We start from the raw sequence: 23,288 nt of genomic DNA, 5'->3' as shown, positions 1-23,288 counted from the left end.
TTCATAGATGCCTCTTACCATGTTGAGGAAATTCCCTTCTATTCTGTTTTATGAATGTTTTATTATGAAGAGATGTTAGGGTTGAGTTTTGATGAAAGTATGAAATACGGATTAGAAAAGGGAAGATGCTTTGTCTCGTAATGAGGGACAGTAGTAATGCTTAGCTTGTTTGGAAAAGAGGGGCTAGCTTTTCTTCTCCCTCTTTTACCCTGTCTTGTGCTTCTTCCCCTTCCTACTCCTTTAATGCTCTCTAATTGTCTTCCCATTGATCCATACACACTGATGGCGGGTCCTTAATCCTTTACTGCAGATTTTTGAATAATTCAGATTTCTTGAGCAATGGAGAATACTGTTTGTTTTGAAAAACTTTTAAAAAATACAGTGAGGAGAATTTTGCTCTGATGAGTTTGCTAGCTAGGTTGGAGGAGGGGGAACACAGGAAGCAGAGAGAATACAGTACTACATAATAAATGAAGTGCTGTTATATCATAGAATTTAAAAGAAGGGAACAAACCTTTGTGGTATTGAAGGTATGGTTAATGAAGAATTCCATGTTTACTTTGAAACTGGCTGTCATCTGACATTTTCCCCAAAATAATTCAGCATCAATAGTTTTGTTTTTGTAAGTTTTCTTAAAAAATTTAGTAGCTTTCTTAGAAAATTTTGCTTTACAAGGTAAGGTTATGTTTCACTTGATGTGGTTATTACCCTTTGTTTAATTTTTGAAACTTTGTGTTTCCATGTAGCTATATTCTTATTAAATATTTTTTAAAATTTTTATTTTTGTCCTTTAATGGTATGTCTCAGAGGTCAAATAACTTTGGGTTTAGCTATAAATCTTCCTGTTATGGCAGAGTTGGAAAGCGGTAATAGAATTTTACTTCATATCTGTGTTATTGGATTATTTTCATTATTTTTTTGTCATTTAAAAAATATCATAGATAAAAATTTATTTCTGATTTTTTTCAAGAAAATAAGTAGTTTCTTTGCTATGTGAGGAACTTGTTTATGCCGAATAAGACACGTGGAAATTCTGAGTTTTCATTTATTAACAAAAGAGATCAGTGACGGAAAATAGAAGTCATAATACTCTTTTCCTTGTATTCATCTTTTACAGAGAGAACCTCTCTCTCTGTAACCTTACAGTTTAGAATCTTATTTTTCTCTTCCCAAATTACTTAGATTCCCTAAATGAGTAACATGGATCAGAGAGTTATATAATAATAGTTACAAATACTACTAAGAGAGTAGGACTTAACTTAGTATATACCAACTTTAATGTCTGTACAAAGATTTGGTTGGGACCTTAACATATGTATTTGTTGCTATCTGATCTTAATGTTTATATTTAAACAAAACAAAACTAAAAAACTGACAGGATATGTTCTGCTGTAGGTTCATGTATAGTAGTCTTCAGCATCTATATATAAAATTATGGAATAATATTTTGTGACTTATGTACAGAATAACTGTCTTGAAACATTATAAGAATTTTCATTATTAGAAGTCTATCATAGTAATAAATAGTAATTAAATGTTTACTAGCTAGAAACTTTGTATTCAGGGATCTGGGGACTAAAAAGAAGTTTAGAATATGGTCTTTTCTACCAGGAAATGGAACTAATACATATTGGACTACTGAGTACTAAGGACTGTGAAAAGTCATATCCTTCCTTTTAAATATGTAGCCTGGTTAAGAATGTGAGCTTTGGATCCTTTACGCTGTAGCTCTTGGAAAACTCATTTAATTTCTCCATGCTTCAGTTTCCTCATTTGTAATAGGGTGATAATAGTCCTTATCTTACAGAGTGGTTGTGAGGATTATATGAAATAATACCTATAAAGTGCTTAGAAGAGTATGTGGCACATCCCTGGTAAAAAACTAAACTAGAACGTTCTTATATGTTAGCTATTACTGTTTTTTATTATTAGGAGACATACAAGTGAACTAACAAGTCATAAATGTTGATAAAGTAAATATTTAAAACAGGATGTTTGACACAGAAATACTCTTATACTACTTATATTTAGAGGGCATTTAACCCTGAGTAAATAGCAAACGTGAAGGCAGAATATGTAAGCAACAAGGAACATTAAATACTACAACATACAGAGTACATATGGGTTTGTAATCTTATAGAATGGATAAAGAGAGGTGTAGAAGTTAATTTCACCTTTATCATTAGGAGAAGGAAGGTAAGGATCATTTAGTGGATTATGCCAGCATCCATTATTGATCCTTTAACTTCTTTTCCTTTGTACGAATTGTCACTAAAGAACTACATAAAAGTCATTGGATCTTGCTTAAATACCCTACATAAAAATCCTTCATTAAGTTACTATTTTTTTGCCTAAGGACAGGAGTTGGCAAGTGTTTATATAAAGGACCATATATAGTAATATTTTGGCTTTTGGAGATACTTAAGATCTGTCCTATAGTCTCCTTTATGTTTTTGTTGTAGTTTTATTTTTTTCCTTTTAATGATTCTTTAAGGATGTAAAACCATTCATTCATTGCTAGCAAACCAAGCTATAGATTGCTGATCCTTGTGCAAGGAGGTTTACATGAATTAACTTCTTAAAATTCTAGCAAAATTGATATTAATTCCTATTTTATAGTTGAGGAAACTGAAGCATAGAGAGGCAGATTTGTTGAAAGTCCTATAGCCAGTTAATGTCAGAGTCTGAATTCAGGTTTAGGTTATTGGAATTCCTACATCTGTGTACTTTCCAAGATATGCTGCTGTTTTTAGAATAAAATGGAGATTTCATAGCATTATATGTAAGGCACCTCATGATCTTGTCCTTGTGTACATCTCCAATTTTAGCATTTATTACTCCTCTGTCTCGAACATATTCCGTAACCTAGCTATACTGAGTGACTTACAGCCTGATTAATGCTTTGTATATGGCTACAATACCTTTAATTTTATGACCTCACTGACTTTATTTAATAATTCACCTCAGGTGCTCCCTACTTTGCTTTTTGCTTTTTCTTTGTGCTCCCCTAGCATCATGTGCATTCCTCTTTCATAACATTTACCACATTGTCTTGTGTTTACCTGATTTACCTCTCTGCTTTTCCATAGACTATGAGTTTTTAAGGACAGAGCTATTGTACTTCACTTTTATAGCTTAAGTGTTGGATACATAGTAGGAACTTAACTGCTACTATGTAGTATTTGGTATATATTATGGGTTTAATAACTTTATTAAATGAATGAATAACCAAATGACATTGCAAGCAGTAGAAATTCCATCAACAAATGTGTAGTAGCAGACAGGTATGAGTCTAGATTCAAAGATGAGAGGGAAATTGAGTTAATTTCTAGTTAACTTCTAGAGCAGTGGTAGTCAACCTGGTCCTTACCGCCCACTAGTGGGCGTTCCAGCTTTCATGGTGGGCGGTAGTGGAGCAACCAAAGTATAAATAAAAAGATAGCTTTAACTATAGTAAGTTGTTTTATAAAGATTTATTCTGCCAAACTTAGCGAAAATACGACATAAAGTACTTGGTAAGTAATTATTATTATATGCTTTAACTTGCTGTAACTCTGCTTTATAAATTTTATAAAGTAAAGTTACCTTTCTACTTTATAAATCACCATTACTGTGGAACCGGTGGGCGTTTAGAAAATTTTACTACTAACAGAGATACAAAAGTGGGCGGTAGGTGTAAAAAGGTTGATTACTCCTCTTCTAGAGCTTCAGTGGGAAGGAGGCTGAAAAGGCATATTTGGAGCATGATTATTATGGAGGGGTAAGGAATTAAAATTTCTTATTAGGTTCAATTGTAGAGTAGTGTTTTTACATTTATAAATTGGGACTCTCTTACTAATACTTGAGTTTTAGGTTGTAATATTGTTTTAGATGATACGTTGTAGGGCATAGCTATATGATAGTTTGGATGAATAGTTACTGTAAATGTGTCTCTAGAACCTCATAATTATTGGTATTTTAAAGACATTGGGAACATTGAGTGAGCAGGCTGGTAGTTTGAAAACATTTAAGATTAATCTGGTTGAGGTATGGAAATGAGTTGAGATCAGAATGGGAGGAGGGAGGCTCTATTTTAAAGAGTTATATTAAAACATGAAGTGATAAGTCAAGAAATAGATTGGGATAGAAATGTGTTCATTGAAATAGAAAAGAAAGCTTTTAACTGACATTTGTGATTGAATGTGAAGGAAGAAGTCAGTGATGACTGAGAAATCAGAAGGAGACAATTTGGGAAGGAAATTAGGAATTTTGTGTTAGATAAATTGATTGAAATTGGAATGATTTCTATTTTTGCCCCTAATTATTTTATGCCTGAATAATTAGAATAGCCTCATGATTAGTTTCCCTTCCTATATCTAATGCATGGATTGATGTGGATGGATCATTGGAGATATGGACAGTCTGGTGGTCTGGAGAAGTCTGTGGAGTCTTTTTAGAATAATGATTTTAAGCAAATGAAAGAACATAACATGTTATATTGAAATACAAGAATATATAAAAACAAATTTGTGGTACATTATTATATGTGCCTCTTTATCGATGCATTTAAATAACAAGATTTAGCAATGAGTCTAATAGCTACTATTATTTTGAAGAAGTGATATATATAGATGATATATATATAGTGATACATATATTTGAAGTAGTGATATAGACATGATATTTTGAGATATCTGTAACTTATCATGTGATGTGAAGATATAATTTTTAGTGATAAAAATCACAGTTACTGTTAATATTATGGTAGGTTTCTATGTCTATTTGAAAGAAGTACTAAATTTTAATTAGAGATTGGTGAAAATGATGTAATTTTTTCAAATTTTTATAGCGTTAAAATTGACATCTATATCACATGACACAAGATTCACCGTTTTAAAGTATTTTCACTTTGAAACACTACTATCCAGTTACAGAATATTTCCATCATCTTCAAAAGATACCTCATATCTATTAGCAATTCAAGTTTGCCCCTTCTTTCATCAGTTGGCAATCATCAGTCTACCTTCTGTTTCTGTGGATTTGCCTGTTCTAGGCATTTCATGTAAGTGGAATCATACAATATGTGAGCTTTGTGTCTGGCTTCTTTTATTTACTACAGTGTTTTCCAGATTATTCCATGTGTAACATATAATATTACTTCATTCATTTTTTTGTGGCTGAATGATATGCTATTTGTGAAAATTTTGTTCAGTAGCTCATTAGCTGATGGACATTTGGACTGTTTTTACTTTTCTTAGGCAGTTATAATTATAAATAATTCTGCTATGAACATTCATATACAAGTTTTTGTGTGGACATATGTTTTCACTTGGGTATATAAGTAGGTATGGAATTACGGGATTATATGGTAATTCTGTGTTTAACTTTTTGAGAAATTGATAAACATTTCTAGAGCAGCTACATCATTTTACATTCCCACACAATATGCTTTTTAATTGCTGAATTGTAATCCATTTTATTGATGAGCTATATAATTCAGTGCTTTATTGATTGGCAATTGATAGCCTTAGTTTCGGCAATTATCAACACTAACAGTGAAAAGACTAGTATATACACCTTTGCACACCTTTTTTTTTTTTTTTTTTGGCAGAGACAGAGTCAGAGAGAGGGACAGATAGGGACAGACAGACAGGAAGGCAGAGAGATGAGAAACATCAATTCTTCTTTGCGGCTTCTTAGTTGTTCATTGATTGATTTCTCATATGTGCCTGGACCTGGTGTGCTACAGCACACCGAGCGACCCCTTGCTCGAGCCAGCGACCTTGGGCTCAAGCTGGTGAGCCTTGCTCAAACCAGATGAGCCGCGCTCAAGCTGGCGACTTCGGGGTATCGAATCTGGGTCCTCTACATCCCAGTCCGACGCTCTATCCACTGTGCCACTGCCTGGTCAAGCTGCACACTTTTTAAAAGGATAAATTTCTAGAAGTAGACTTGCTGGATAAAAATGCACATTTAAATTTTGATACATGTTGTCCGACAATTGCCCTTTAGAAATATTGTGTAAAATTATTTTTCCATTAGTTGTGTAATGGGTACCAATTTCCTCAAATTCTTTTTATTTATTTATTTATTTATTTTTTAATTTATTCATTTTAGAGAGGAGAGGGAGAGACAGAGAGAGAGAGGACAGAGAGAGAAGGGGGGAGGAGCTGGAAGCATCAACTCCCATATGTGCCTTGACCAGGCAAGCCCAGGGTTTCGAACCAGCGACCTCAGCATTTCCAGGTCGCTTTATCCACTGAGCCACCACAGGTCAGGCCTCAAATTCTTATTCATAGTATGAATCCTTGCCATTCTGATAATAAAGAAAAAAATATATTTAAATTTGCAGTTATTTGATTAACAGTGGGGTTATATTTTCTCATAGGTTTTTGGTCACTGTATTCTCTTATTTGTTTCATCAAGATCATTATCCCAAATTTTTCTGTTGGGGTATTTACATTTTTTAATTGATTTGGAAGAGCTGTTTATATTTTATTTTATTTTATTTTATTTGTTTTTACAGAGACATAGAGTCAGAGAGAGGGATAGATAGGGACAGACAGGAATGGAGAGAGATAAGAAGCATCAATCATCAGTTTTTTGTTGTGACACCTTAGTTGTTCATTGATTGCTATAGTTGTTCATATATGCTTTGACCGTGGGCCTTCAGCAGACCTAGTAAACCCTTGCTCAAGCCAGCGACCTTGGGTCCAAGCTGGTGAGTTTTGCTCAAACCAGATGAGTCTGTGCTCAAACTGGCGACCTCAGGGTCTCGAACCTGGGTCCTTCACATCCCAGTTCGGTGCTCTATCCACTGCGCCACCGCCTGGTCAGGCTTATTTTATTTTTTATTGATTTATTGTGTTTACATAGATTCTAATATCACCCGTGTTCCCCAGTATATCCCCCCTGTCTCCCTCCCCATAAATCCCTCCCTCCTTCCCTCCAGGATTTGCTTTTCTGCTCTTGTCCCAGCCTATCATCCTATCATCCCCTTTCCCTCTGTCCGCTTTCCTTCTGGATCCTTTGATCCCGCCTCTGTCTGTTCCGCTCCTCAGTTCATATTGTTCTCAGATTCCTCATATGAGTGAGGTCATATGATATTTTTCTTTCTCTGCCTGGCTTATTTCACTTAACATAATAGTTTCCAGTTCCATCCATGTTGTCGCAAAAAATAATATTTTCTTCTTTTTCATGGCCCCATAGTATTCCATTGGGTATATGTACCACAACTTTTTAATCCACTTGTCCACTGACGGACACTTGTGCTGTTTCCATATCTTGGCTATTGTAAACAATTCTGCCATAAGCATGGGGCTGCTTTTCTCCTTCTCAAACTGTGCTATTGTATACTTGGGGTATATTCCTAAAAGTGGGATGGCTGGGTCAAAAGGCAGTTCGATTTTTAATTTTTTGAGGAATCCTTTCGTTTTTGTTCATATTGTCTTTAGCTATGCAAAAACTTTTTAGTTTGATATAGTCCCATTTGTTTATCCTGTCTTTTATTTCCCTTGCGCGTGGAGACAAATCAGTAGATATATTGCTGCGAGTGATGTCGGAGAGCTTATTGCCTATGTTTTCCTCTAGGATACTTATGGTTTCCTGACTTACATTTAAGTCTTTTATCCATTTTGAGTTTATTTTTGTGAGTGGTGTGAGTTGGTGGTCTAGTTTCATTTTTTGCAGGTGAGCTGTTTACATTTTAAAAACATTATCTTTTTTTTTTTTTTTTGTATATATTTTTCTGAAGTTGGAAACGGGGAGGCAGTGAGACAGACTCCCGCATGCGCCCGACCGGGATCCACCCGGCATGCCCACCAGGGGGCGATGCTCTGTTGCAACCAGAGCCAATCTAGCGCCTGAGGCAGAGGCCATAGAGCCATCCTCAGTGCCCCGGCCAACTTTGCTCCAATGGAGCCTTGGCTGCAGGAGGGGAAGAGAGAGACAGATAGTAAGGAGAGGGGGAGGAGTGGAGAAGCAAATGGGTGCTTCTCCTGTGTGCCCTGGACGGGAATTGAACCCAGGACTCCCGTACGCCAGGCCGACGCTCCACCACTGAGCCAACTGGCCAGGGCCTAAAAACATTATCTTATTGTCCATTGTAAATATTGTGGAGACTTTTTGCTTCAGTTTTCTCTTTATCTTTTGGTTTTATGACTTTACTATTTCCTTATGGACATTAAAATTTTTTATAATATTTAATCTACCATTTTTTTCTTTAGGGTTTACCTTGCTTACAAAAGTTTTCTGTACTCTTCCATTATAATTATTTTTTATTTTCTCTAGCAATTCTAAATTAAACTTGTAATGGTTTAGTAGTTTAGATTTTGTAGTTGTACTTATCCATGTTCAAATTCCATTCTAGTCACTTACTACCTATGAGGTGTTAGATGTTTCATAACTCTATACTTCAACCTCCGCATAAGTAAAATGACAATTAATAATATATAGTTTATAATTTTAATGAAATTAAATGTGATAATGCATGCAAATCATCCAGAACAGTAGTATCTGGATAGAGAATGGGCATTCAGTGCATAGTTTCTTCTCTCTTCCAGGTATAAAGTCTCTTCCTTCAGCCAATTTAAAATCTGATTCAGAAGATAAGGGTGGGGGGGTCAAGTTTCAAGAAATAGTGGGCGGTACTCAGTTTCCAAAACCAGAGAAGCCATATAGGATGAATACTGACTAAAAGGAGGATTGAAAATTAGTTTAGTAATTGTAAATCTTAGAGTGATAACAGAGAGAGCATATTTTATAGGATGCGGATTAAATAAAGCTATATAACATACAGGAAGATCGGATAATATGTGCATATGCAACATGTAGTTCATCATAATATCTCTGAGAAATAATTGTAAGTTATTACCTTTTTCTCTCATTGTTAGAATGCTAGTAAGAGGATAGGGATAGCAATAGTAACACATATGTAGTATATTCATATTTTGTGTATAAATTGTACACAAACTTAAGCCATTTTTATTTACTATTATGAGTTACAGTATTTTTGCACATTTTAGTTAATCATCAACCTAGTCTAGAACTGCTCTAATTGAATTTTATTCTCTGTAGCTTTTATGAAATTTACACATTTCTTTATTAAATACAATTATTTGTAAGCAGTATTATATATATTTTTCAGTGTTAATATATTTTTTGTGGAAAGCAATTTTATTAAATACATTTTAAAAATAGATGGGAAGTTCATAAATGTTTACATTATAGTAGTGGTTGTTTACATTTCTCATCTTTCATAGATGGTAAAGTTTTTAGGGCAGGCAACACAGTTCTAACAATTAAAATAATGGATTTTTGATAAATGCTTATATAGCATTACATTTCTCTTTTTGTAAAACAACCTAAAAATAAAGTTTTAAAACATTGTTAAGAGATATGGACACATGGAACAGATGATGGGCAGCTTCAGAGGGGCAAGGATGATGGGACAGGATGAAAGAAGGTGAAGGGGTTAGCCAAAAACCATACATGTATCTCAATATAACACATAGATACAGACAACAGTGTGGCTATAGACAGAGAGAAAGGGGTATGGGGAAAGGGTGGGAAAATGGGGACAGAAAGAGACTTTGCTTGGGGCGGTGGTTGTGCACTTGAAACCTGTATGGTTTTGTGAACCAGTGTCATCCCAATAAATTCAACTAATTAATAAATAATACAATAAAAGTAATCTTAATTCACAACATAAAAGTTGTTAGAAATATTTCTTTAGCTCTTTTCAAATGGTAAAATAATAAATATGAATTATGTGCAACTTGGTTTCAGAATATGGTATCGCATTCTATTCCTTGCCTCTGGGTAACTGCTTTTGTTCCTAGTGTGTTGTAAGTATACTGTCTTCATTTTGTCAGCCCCAAAACAAGAAGGAAATTCTGTATTGGTAAGCTCAGGAGGAAGATGATGAGTTTAAGTAACAAAACAGGACATTTGTTCATCTGTGACCTTTGATGAGTTTGTAAAGTTGGCATTTTGACTGTAGGATTGAAATTCAGAAGAGTTTTATATTTAGTTTGCTTTGTTGCTTTTAGAGTATCTACCTGCCAGGAAAAAATAGGAATCCCAAGTTAAAGGCTCTGCTACCTTTGTGGGAAATGGTGAACAATACTCTTCCTTCTGCTGACAAAATCTGGGTATCTGTATTTTACAATGGCTGGTTTTTGCTTTCACTTGGGGCCAAAGTATCCTTTTCCTGGAACCAAGCTTGATTCAAAGCCTTTGTAAGTTCTCTTATTCTTCATCCTTGTAAGCAACTATTTTAGGAACTATTTTAAAGCTGACACCCCTTCCCTTCAAACCTTTTCCGCTCTGTACAAAGCACCACCTTCTTGGCAGTCATGTGTATGAGTAGTGTGGGTACTCTCATTAGGCATTTATTCATGCCAAAATGTTAAGGATTAGCTCCATTGTTTAATGGTATCTGCTTTGGATCAATGTGAGTCAGCATTGGGCCTGCCTTTTAAATTCTTTCATAATTAAGTTACTGGCACCTTAGAACCTTTTCCTGGATGGAGCTTTTCTTTGTGTCTTATCGAATTTTATCCCAGACAGAGTTTAGTTACTAAGGTTTTTCTGTTTTACACCAGTTTTTAATGGAGCCTTACAGATTTAGATATGGCTTTTCCAAATTCTAAACCTTGGTCCTCAGATAAAAGGAAACTAGTTTTAATACCTTTTTATGTACATTTTGCCTGTACATCTAATGCTGAAGCATGAGCATTTTATTACCTGATACAGGTCAGAAGAATGAGACTGCTATGCTTACTCTGACTCTCATAGTCAACTTTGTATCAAAGAGTTAATGCAGTTAGTTTTTAAAACAATAGAAAAGCTATTTATAAAAGTGATTCATTAATTAAATCATTAGTTTTAGATTTTATTAAGTTCACTTTTCTAGTAACAAACCAGTTTCTTGAATTACTGTTTATATTTTCTTGATGCAATGCAACATTCTTAGTTTATATACAAATGATATTTTGCTTATACAAAGTTTTAAGACATTATATTTGTGAAATATTACTCAACTTTTGATTTTTATATACCACTAGAGAGGCAGAGCCTGAAATTGGAAGGTAGGAGAAGGAAAACAATGAAATACTTTATTTTGTATGAAGTGTTAGAATAAATCTTGGACTGAATCCATTTTTTTCTAGTGGATTTGTTACTTGGAGTGATAGAAATTCTCATAGTCATGAAATGCTTACTTTTTAACAATGTGGTTTACCTAATGATCTGTGACCCTTTTACAGCCGCCCTTGCAACTTGTCTCAATTTGGGTCTGAATGTACATTGCTCACAAAAATATTTCAAAATGAATATGAAGTGATAAAAAAAAGAAGCATTTGATTTTTTTTTATTAAACAAGAACATCATAAAAGCAAACAACAAGCCAAAGAAAGTTCTATTATGCAAATGAATGCAAAACCAACTTTTATTTCATTGGTGAAAATGCACTATACAAAAAGTTGATGAAAGTACTGGAGTATTTGCATGTTCCCATATCCCCTAATTTTTGTGAGCAGTAGCTTTTCTCTTGAATTTATAACAGCAAAGATGTTTTTATTTCAGGTGGGTTTGAAGAAGGACTGTGTTGTGGATTCTTGTTTACTCATTTTCCAGATTGCACTGCCAAGTGATTTAGGAGAATACTTTTCTTCGGGCAATACTTGTTATAGATTAGCAATTTCAGGAAAATCCTTGCAGTAAGCTTTCTGATCTTAAATTGTAGGCATCCTTGCTTTTGTTTCTCCCTCTTTCATTTAACTTTAGTAGGTTAATTATAGAGGGAAAGAGGAATTCAAAGGAGAATTTGCAGCAGTTAGATACAGCGACCTTTGATAGTCTGTATGTTAGGGAGAATGCTGGAGAATAGACAAGTGACTGTATGTTTATCCTTGAACACATGCCAGATGTATTGGATTGATCTTAACTGTATAATAACATCTTGAGAACATAACGGTGGACACTTTTTCTTATTCTGTGGCTTTTTTCTTGCTTACCTGGATATCTTAGCTTTTTTTTTTTTTCAGAGGGACATGAACTCTATGGAATTAGGTTGACAGAATTTGAAGGACAAGAGTACAAATAAAAAAATCAAAACAACTTTTCTTATTTTGTCAGTGTCTGTAATAGTGACTGAAGTAGGAAATGAAGAGAGGACTTACTAGTGTGAGGAGAATTCATTATTGAAATGGAAAATGGTTTCCCATTTGTTATCTCTAAGTTTGTTGAATAGTAAGCTGCACTGTAATGGGGGTTACACATGTTGTTCCTGTGTCAGAAAAATGAACTGTTTTTGAGTCATTTTGTACCTGTTCAGGTTACTTGGACTCAGTGTATTAGGGGTATAAAATTAGGATTTGCATATTCCTGGGTTTCTATATAAAAGTATCTATCCGTATATCCTGCTAGTAAGGACTGTACTTGTCTCCATGGAGTTATACATGGGGCTATACATATGAACAAAAGTGATAATTGTATTACCATCTTATTAATATATAGGAGTTGTGTTAGAGCTGTTTTAAAATGAAGACCTTGTGTAGATCTTCTACTCCTTAACTCCCCTACTTCTAGGTCAATTTCTTTTTTTTTTTTCATTTTTTCCGAAGCTGGAAACAGGGAGGCAGTCAGACAGACTCCCGCATGCGTCCAACCGGGATCCACCCGGCATGCCCACCAGGGGGCGATGCTTTGCCCCTCTGGGGCGTCGCTCTGTTGCGTCCAGAGCCATTCTAGCACCTGAGGCAGAGGCCACAGAGCCATCCCCAGCGCCCGGGCCATCTTTGCTCCAATGTAGGCTCACTGCGGGAGGGGAAGAGAGAGACAGAGAGGAAGGAGAGGGGGAGGGGGAGGGGTGGAGAAGCAAATGGGCGCCTCTCCTGTGTGCCCTGGCCAGGAATCGAACCCGGGACTCCTGCACACCAGGCCGAGCTCTACCGCTGAGCCAACCGGCCAGGGCCTAGGTCAATTTCTTGAAGTCAATTTGCCTATGAATCAGTTTGTTGAAATTATCAAAATTGTTTTTTTCTCAGCACAATTATTTTGAAATTTGTCACATGTATCAATAGATCATTACTTTTTATTGCCAAGTAATATTTTATTGTTTGTACTTATCACATTTTATCTGTTAGTCTGTTGATAAACATTTGGCTTGTTTCTAGTTTTGGGCTATTACAGATAAAACTAAGAACATTTGGGATCAATTGAGTCTTTGAGTGGCCATATATTTTCGTTTTGGGGGGAGTTAATGTCTAGGAGTAGAATGTTTGGGTCATATCATAGTTATATATTTAACTTTTTAAGAAACTGCAAAACTTTTTCAAACTTGTATTATATGTCATTCTCATCTGCATTGTATGAGTGTTCCAATTATTCCACATTCTTACCTGGTCAGTTTTTAAAATTTTAGCAATTCTGGTAGATGTGTAATGGTATCTTATGGTTTAATTTTCATTTCCTTAATATTGGGTTGGGGAATAAGTTCGTAGCGTTTTTACCGAAGACTTTTATTTAAACAAAAAACAATAATTATATCAATAAGTTAATTATATATTCGCCATTGCTGTTTACAACCTCTTCCCTCCTCTCGACCAATTTGTTGATGCCATTCCGCCAAAAATCGCCTGGTCTGGTGTCAAAGAAGTTGTTGAGCCAGTTTTTAAGGACCTCTTTGTTATCGAAGGTAACGCCCTTCAGACGGTTTGACAGGGAGTGGAAAAGATGGTAATCGGTTGGTGCAAGGTCCGGAGAATACGGCGGATGCTGAAGGACCTCCCATTCGAGCTCTTGGAGTACGGCTTTGACGACTTGTGCAACATGGGGCCTGGCGTTGTGATGAAGGAGTATGGTTTGACCATGTCGTTTTCAGTCGAATAGCCTCATTCACGAGGTGTAGCTGGGCAATGTAGAGCTCCTTGTTGACCGTGGCATTCTTTTTGAGCATTTCCCAGTTCCTTCCGCTGCGGCACGTGTCATCGACGTCAAAGTTGCCATTTTTGAACTTTGCAAACCATTTCCGTGCTGTAGACTCGCCTATGACACCTTCTCCATACACGTCGCAAATGTCCCAGGCTGCTTCGGCAGCTTTTTGACCTCGATGAAAAGCAAAGAAGAGCAGGTGTCAAAAATGTTGATTTTTTGCCTCCTGGGTATTCCATTTCTAAGCCTCAAAACTAATAAAAAATTAAATAACTCAAAAATACAATTAACATAGTTTTGTAGAGCAGAAAGAGTTTTATCGAATGAATACTTACCCTTTGCCAAACAGCAAACAAATCGTTGTAAAATAAAAGAAAATATAAAAACGCTACGAACTTATTCTCCAACCCAATAACTAATGACACTGAAAAGCTTACATGCTTATATGCATATATCATTCTTGGTGAAGTATATGTCAAAATGTTTTGTGCTTTAAAAAATTCTCCTTTTTGAATTTTGAGAGTTCTTTGTTTATGCTATATACTCATTTATTGTTGTATAATTTGCAAATACTTTTCTCATTCTGTAGATATTTTTCTTTTTCTTAATGTCTTTCAAAGAGCAAAGTTTCTAATTTTGATGGTCAACTTAATCCATTTTTTTGTTTTATGGACTATGCTTCTGTTATTTTAAATCTTTGCCAAACTCATGATCACTAAAATTTTCTTCTGTGTTTTCTTCTAGATGTTTTATCATTTTAGCTTTTACATTTGCAGTTCCCTGTGCTTCTCTACAGTAGAGATAAGTGAAATAAGCCAGTCAGAGAAAGACAAGTACCATATGATTTCATTCATATGTGGAATCTAATGAACAAAATGAAATAACAAGCAAAATAGAGACAGACTCAGAGAGCAGGCTGACAGCTGTTAGGGGTGAGCTGGGTGAGGTGGGTGAAGGGATTGAGAAAAAAAAGGACAAAAAAAGAGAGAAAGAAACAACTCATAGACATGGCCAACAGTGTGTGGTGATTGCCAGGGTGGAGAGGTATGTATAGGGGGATAAATGGTGATGAACAAAGACTCTACTTCGGTGGGGGTGAACACTCAACACATTGTTCTAAGACTTTTCCAGGTCCAGCATGTGAGGCAGTATAATGTATTGGATAGGACTGGGACTGTACAATCACACTCCCTGGGTTATATCCCAGGTCTGCCAGCTGCTAGCCATGTAACCAGAGATGTTTCTTTACTTCTCTAAAAGAGAGATAATTAAGATATCTACAACTTATAGTAGTTGTGATTATTAAGTGAATTAATACAGGTAGAACAATATGAATAATGTTTTCAGATAGTTGGTGCTAATTGAATGGTAGTTATAACTTGTTATTTGTCTCCACTTAGAAATCGCTGAGATGCTCAGCCTTTGGTGATATAGCTATTTGATTATCTTAGTACCTAGAGACAATTTTAATTGGTCAGGTTGTCTTTTTTGGTTAAGAACTTGTGGCTATACAGAACTCATACCTTTGACTTTCCCCTTTCCCTCTATCATGTGCTTTCCCTCTCTAACCCCCCTCCCCCAGTATTGCTTGACTTCCTAAACATGTGTTTAACATCCATTATACTCTGGACTCATGCTTAGGTCATTTTGTGCAGGAATTTTCCACCTTGGTACTATTGACATTTTGAGCAAGATATTTCTTGTGAAGGTCTGTTGGAGCATTTGTAGGATGTTGAGCAGCATCTATAACCTCTACTTACTAGATACAGTGAGTAGGATTCCCTCAAGTAGTGACAACTAAAAATGTCTCTAGGCATTGCCAAATGTCCCGAGGGGCAAAATCATACCTGGTTGAGAACTACTTTTTTTTTTTTTTTTAGCGATAGGAAGGAAGATAGACTTTTGCATGTGCCCTGACCGGGATCCACCCCGCAAGCCCCTTGTGGGGCTGATGCTCAAATTAATGGAACTATCCTCAGTGCCTGAGGCTGAAAGAGCCACTGACTGCTATAGGGAGAGAGAGAAGTGGGAGGGGGAGGGGAAGAGAAGCAGATGGTCGCTTCTCATGTGTGCCCTGACCAGGGATTGAACCTAGGACATCCACATGCAGAGCCGAGGCTCTACTACTGAACCGACCGACCAGGGCCTGAGAACTACTTCTTTTAGAGGGGACTTCATTATGTGCTGTGATAGGAGAATGAAGTTTGTTATTTTAGTATTTCTTTGAGTAAGCCATGACAATTTTATTAGTATTTAGAATTTAGACAGGTACTAGTTTTATTCTCTGGGTCTTTCTCATATTTTCACTTTAGCATATAGCAACTTGATTTAGTTGCTGCTACTGGGATTGGTCCATAGAGCATCTGTGACTGCTCAAACTGATAGCTTAAAAATAAATTCATGCTTGCTTATATAGATGCCATGGATTTAGGCATCTAGGGAAGTTTTCAGTGGATAACACCCAAGCCTAACCTATTTTGGGGGGAGCGGGTATGTCAATGCACTTTGGTTTCAAAAAGAACAAACAAGAGAATCACATATTTTACTGATGATTTCACTTCTTATATTCAGAGGAGGAATTGTTTTCTAACTCAGAAAAGGAAATTATTGCTTGGAGAGGTAGTCTGTTGTCCTTAGGCAGTCAGTCAGTCATAAGTGAACTTTAGGCTCTTTAGAAAAAAAGAAATAGTAACCCAGGGTATTTTATTTGCATTAAAATTATTGAAAAACTAAAGAATAAATACAGTAACAATATTATTGGTAGTAAATTCTTAAAACATACTTTCGAGTAAAATCTTTATGCTCAGATGTATGTGTGTATGTGTATATTTTCTGGTAAAAATATGGTTTTTAATCTATAAATTAAAACATTTCCTTTAGACATGGTTTGCCTTATCAGAATATTTTCATAATACCAAGTGATTTTTAAAATATTATTATGTGTATATGAGTGATTTATAGAAGAAAATACCCTACATTTCTTGCTTAAATTGATGCCCAAGCATAAAGTCAGGTTAATTTCCTTAACCAGAATATGGAAAAAAGTTAAGAAAAATGTTATAGGTGCAACATATGAATACCTTAGAGAAATTATATGTCATAGTATACTTCTGTGATCTTAAGCTTATAATAATAACTAAACATTTCAAAAAAATGCTTAAATATGTTGCCTTTGATCAAAGAAAATATGAATGTTTAAATGGACACAGCTCTTTATATAACTCATTAATTTTGTCAATCTGAATATTTTTAATTTACCTTTCTTGGTAGAATTTTTTATCAATTTATTCATCTTTTTTTTTTATAGTACAAGAGTGTTAACTTATCTTGATAATTTTCAGATGTCTGTAAGTAATATATAACAGTATTGACAACATGCTAGGTTATTAGAATATGAAAAAGATTATTTTTTAAAATGTGAAAGATTTACATATATCTTTAAATATGTCAAATGCCTTTAAATTTTTAATTGCAAAATTATAACAATACTACGCTTCTATTAGAATAATCAGAATTTCAAAACATTGACAATACCAAATACTAGTGAGGATGTGGAGCAGCAGGAACTCTCATTGCTGGTGGGCAATTTCTTATAAAACTGAACATAGTCTTCCCTATGGTCCAAACATTAATCATGCTGCCTGGTCATATGTATTGAAAACTTATGTCACACAAAAAATTGAACATGGATATTTATAGCAGCTTTATTCATAATTGCCAAAACTTGGAAGCAACCAAGATGTCCTTTGATTTAGCTTAATTCATTGGACATTTATCCATGTTGTGTGTATCAATAGTTCAGTCCTTTTTATTGCTGAGTAGTATTTCATTGTATGGCTGAACCACAGTTTAGTCATCAGTTGGAGGACATTTGTTTCCAGCTTTGAGTGATTATAAATAAAGTTGCCTCAAACATTTATGTACAGTTTGTGTGTGAACATAAGTTATTATTTTGCTAGGAAAATAAGTCCAGGTCTAATGACTTATATTTTAGGGTTGGATTCATTGAGTTAGAAGTCTGGTTCATTATGAAGCACTCTTTGATGGTTGTAGCATACTTTCTTAGTCTGAATTCAAAAGGAAGTAATATGCACTCCTATGTTCATTGCAGTGTTATTTACAATAGCCAAAATACGGAAGCAACCCAAGTGCCCATCAATAGATGAGTGGATAAAAATATTGTGGAACATATATACAATGGAATATTACTCAACTATAAAAAAGAATGAAATCTTACCATTTGTGACTGTATGGGTAGACCTAGAGAGTATTATGCTAAATGAAATAAATTAGAGAAAGACAAATACCAAATGATTTAACTTATATGTGAAATCTAAAGAACAATATAAACAAAATTGAACAGACTCATAGATACAGAGAACGGACTGATGGTTGCCAGAGAGGAGGGGGTTGGGGGACTGGGTGAAAAAAGATGGAGGAATTAAGAAGTACAAATTGGTAATTATGAAATAGTCATGGGGATGTAAAATACAGCATAGGAAATATAGTCAGAATTGTAATAATTATGTATGGTGGGTACTGGAAATATTGAGGAAAACACTTTGTCAAGTATATGTCTAACCACTATGCTACACATCTGAAACTAATAACATAATAATGAATGTAAGGTGTAATTAAAAATTAGAAATAATAAAAAAATGAAATAATATGCTGAATATAGACTGAGATATAGTGATCTAAAATATAGATCTTAGGTACTGGGAGGGAAACTGTGGTTTAACACCATAAGGACTTCTATCTTTATATCCATTGTAGAGCTTGCTGTGTTTTTCAGTTAGCTGCTTCAGATGACCAATATTAAAAATTTAGTTCTAGCCTTTAACAGTTTACTCTGATTTGGCTCAGATTACTTTATATATATAATACATATAAATATATATATAATAATATAATATAATATATAATATATATACTATATATAATATAATATAATTATATATGTAATATATACATAATTTATTATTTTTTCTACCCCCAGATATAAAACTTGAGATTTGGGATTTCTTAACAATAGTATATTTGGGCTGTATTTCATATATATTTTGTAATATGTTATTCACTAAAATGGCATGTTATGTAGTTATCATGTATTTTATTTTGGTTTTGAAAACTCCAAATTTAAAATTTTCCAGGGCTCCTTCAGTGATGGAGATGAAAACTTTTTTCCTTTCAGTATAGTTTGTGTAGGACCTAAGAAGTAGTAGTTTTCTTTTGTTCTAAGACTGACGGTTACTCTCAGAGATTTTGTGCTAGAATCTAGGGCTGTGTGATAGGCTAAAGTTCAAGGAATGGAGGATAGTAGATTCAAAGAAGCTCTCGTGATTAGTATTTGGGGAGCTATGTGGAATATTTCTTCATAGTGTTGAAATGGGAAGTTTAAAAAGTTGTGTTGAGAAGGGCTTTTAGTTTTTTTTTTTGTTATATAATCAGGATCCCCAGTATAAATTATGTTGATGTAATGAAAGGATCCTTTGGGAACTGATGTAAGATGTTATAGAAATTAGAAACTCTTGGAAAAACTAAGTCAAAGCCTGCCTTTTAAAAATAAACAAATGAATAAAATAGAAACGGAGTCATAGATAACAGATCAGATTTGTGGTTGCCAGAGGGGAGGGGAGTTGAGGGGTTGGATTTAAAAGATGAAGGAATTAAGAAGTATATAAATTGGTAGTTAACAAAATAGTCACAGGGATGTAAGTTTGGCATAGGAAATATAGTCTATGATATTGTAATAACTATATGCAATGCCAAGTAGGTACCTGAAATATTGGAGACCACTTTGTGAATTGTGATAGTCTAACCCTATGCTGTATGCCTGAAACTAATGCAAAATAATATTGAATGTAAATTGTAATTGCAACATAAAAAATAATAATAATAGACAAAGAAAAATAATTCTCATCCTGGAAAGCAGAAGGGAAAGGAAATGCTTTGGAGCACTCCTAGTTATTTAATTTTTTTTAAAGGTAAGGCAGTATAATTTTATTTAGTACTAAATAGACATTTTTTAAATGGTAAAACAAAAACAACCCCTCTGCCTTTTTCATCAATTTGAAAAAGAGGTTAGGAGAGGAAGTAGCTGCTATGCTTTCCAAAATAAAACATTTTTATTTCTTGGATAAAAAGTGTCTATCACTCAGTATTTTAAGCCTTGGAATGACCTATATACTGCTCACAAAAATTAGGGGATTTTATCACTTCATATTCATTTTGAAATATCCCCTAGTTTTTGTGAGCAGTATATATGAAACTACATCAGTGTCACATTTAGAGATTTGAATTATTATTTCATATTTTAAGTTATTTTAAAGTAGGTTTTTGTGGTATGCCTCCAAAGTGGTTGATGCTGAAGAACTGAGGGAAAATAAAGCTAGAAGATTCAATAACATCAATTATTTAAAATTGAATTTATGGGGGTGTCACTGGTTAACATAAATATACAGGTATCATGTGCCAGTTTTACAACACATGTCTGTACATGTATGGTGTGTTTATCGCTCCCAAGTCAAGTCTTCATTAATCATCATTTATCCCCTCTTTTACCTCCCACCTTCCCCTGATAATCACCACACTGTTGTCTGTGTTCATGATCCCCTTTTTTTTTTTGGTCTGTCCCTCCACCTTCCTCATCCAGTCTCCCCACGCCCTTCCCTGACAGCTATACACCTGCTCTCCATGTGTGAGTCTGTCAGTCTGTCTCCACTTTGGTTCGTTGTTCATTTTGTTTGGTTAAGATCAAGTGTAGTATTTGTTTTTATTGGTTTAATAATACTAATTTCCTAAATTTGAGTTCTCCAAGGTTTTAGTGGCACATTGGAAAACCTTATTTTTTGACAATTGTGATGTTGGAACGATATACTCTACTAAATTACTTAATCCAAATGAAAAATGTTTTAAGTTCAGTCAGACTATCCATTCTAGATTCACGTTGAGGAATTAGATAACCTGTATTTTTATTGCTTCCTAATTAAATCCAAAAGACTTCTGACCCCATACACAACAGTATTAATATTACTTTGGTTTTTACATATTATATCATTGGTAAACATTTTATGGATCTGTTTTGCAGAAACAGATTTTGTAAATTTTAATGGACTTATAATTATGGAAACTTGTGAAATATTTAAAAAGTTTTATATAGTAGCTGTTTCTTTTTTAAAATTAATTTTAATTTTTTTCTTTTTCCAAGTGAGAGGAGGGTAGATAGAGAGGTAGACTCGCATGTGCCCCCATCAAGACCCACCCGGTGAAACCCCCCCCCCCCCCCGTCTGAGGCCAATGTTCTGCTCATCTGGGGTGTGCTGTAGCCAAGCTATTTTTAGTGCCTGAGTCAGAGGCCCCACAGAGCCATCCTCAACACCTGGGGCTGATGTGCTTGAACCATTTGAGCCCATGGCTGTGGGAGAGGAAGAGAGAGAGAAGGGGAAGAGGGGAGGAGAAGCAAATGGTAGCTTTTCCTGTGTTCAAACCAAGGACCCCCACACGCCAGGCTGACACTCTACCACTGTACTAACTGGCCAGGTCTAGTAGCTGTTTCAAGATTAGAATTAGAGGGTCAGAACAGATTTTAAAAATAGGGAAATTGAACATGTGGATTTATTATTGTTTCTTGAGGTTAATTTTTAGAAAAGCATTAACTGTTAATTGGCTCTGAAATGGGAAGAGTAGGTGGAAGGTGGTAGATTTTAGGAGTATAAAACATGATCATTCCATGAATACATTTAAGTATCTACTATGTGGTACAGAGATATAAAAAGTCTATGCCTCCACATGGAAATAACTCACAGTGCCCTTAAAAATGTACCATCTAGTGGGAGCCCCTGATTAAAACAACCAAATAAAAATGACCTCTAATCCTATGCTTTATGCTTTTTTGCTTTATGAAAAGAATCTAAAATTAATGAAACATGTTTTTGCAAATTTTGTAGTCTTTGTTTTTTACCTGTCCTCTTTATAGGTGATGGATTTGTAGCATATCTTTGGATTTTGATCTGTTTGATTTAACTTTGATCTTGGCTTTGATCTTGTGTTTTTGTAGACCCTTATATTGGTATGCAGATGTACCCACAGAGAGACGTGGTCTATGGTGCATAGTAGGAATTTGAAAACCTTGTTATTTAAATTTTTCATTTTCAGAGGTATTTCACATAGGTTAATGTGATAGAAATCAAGTTTTTCTCATGTGGAAAATGATCTTACTCTTTTTGCTGTTTGAAGATCTGGGACAATTATGGGAAATATGATTTAGATTACCCAAGTTGTATGATAAAATTAAAGCATAAAGGTTTAACATAGAAACTTGTAAGCTAATTACTATTAACAGATAAACAAATCTGGAAAACTTTCTTTGCCCCTTTTAGTAAGGGGAAAAGAATGACTACGGTCAGAAATAGGGGCAAATTATAGTATGGGTAATTTTGTACTCTAGCTTTTATTTCTTGAAACATGATGGAATACTTGTAATTTTTTTTCTATGTATAAAAAATTTCAGACCACCTGAAATTAACTTTCACTGAGTTGTAAATTTTGATTTTACTTAGAAACACTCCCAGATTTTGACACTTGGTTTTGGTGTATATGTGCTTGTGTATGTATGTGAAAATATAAGCAAAGAATTAACTTTATATAAATACTATGAGGCAATTTACTGATATAATACACGGTTTAATTAAGCTCAGGGCTTTGTTATTTCCTGTTCTTGTTAGATCTGAACTGGTTTTTTTTTTACCAATTACCAAGTGGTAATTCTTGTATTGGACCCCTTGAATGGTTACTTTTAGGGCCATTTGTCATGTGTTTTATTTTACATGCACCCTAGAGGACTTTTATGTCATCACTCTTGATTATTCATTGATTACTTTGTTAATTGTATGAGTGTATGATGTTAGTTTCAATTAGGGTGGCCATGTAACTTAACTCATCATCCAAATTGGACACTTGAGAGTGAAAAGGACTGATACTAATAAGAACTATAGTTAAAAACCAAGACTGGCCCAAGTAAACCAAGATATATATGATCATCCTAATTAGTAAGCCTTTTATTACAAATAACAGGAAACAATTAAAACTAGTTCAAACAAGCATAATGTGCTAGCTTTTGTATATCCATAAAACCCAGTGTTTGGGAGTACTGCAGGTATGGATTGGTGAGAAATCTGGCTTTTGTTCTCTATTTTCTAGACTTTGACTTCAATGGCTGGCTTTCCTTATAGTTGTTGGACAGTTGCCTACAGCAATTTGGGGTATAGCATTCTCCTTCATTTATGATCAGCAGGATAGAGAGACCTGCATCTCCTGTAAAAATAGAAGAATTTTAAGTCTTGTGATTGTTAGATACTTCTGAACTAATTTAT

General features: G+C 34.7%; 1 protein-coding gene across 3 annotated transcripts in view; it reads left to right on the top strand.

Moving 5' to 3' along the window:
- Positions 1 to 23,288, top strand: part of CNOT6L (CCR4-NOT transcription complex subunit 6 like) — a 128,297-nt gene that overhangs the window by 9,149 nt on the left and 95,860 nt on the right. The gene's annotated exons all lie outside the window — the stretch shown is intronic.

Source organism: Saccopteryx leptura, chromosome 5, assembly GCF_036850995.1.
Source record: "Saccopteryx leptura isolate mSacLep1 chromosome 5, mSacLep1_pri_phased_curated, whole genome shotgun sequence".
Classification (NCBI taxonomy): Eukaryota; Metazoa; Chordata; class Mammalia; order Chiroptera; family Emballonuridae; genus Saccopteryx; species Saccopteryx leptura.
The sequence above is the reverse complement of the archived record's forward strand: the minus strand, read 5'-3'. Positions and strand labels throughout refer to the sequence as shown.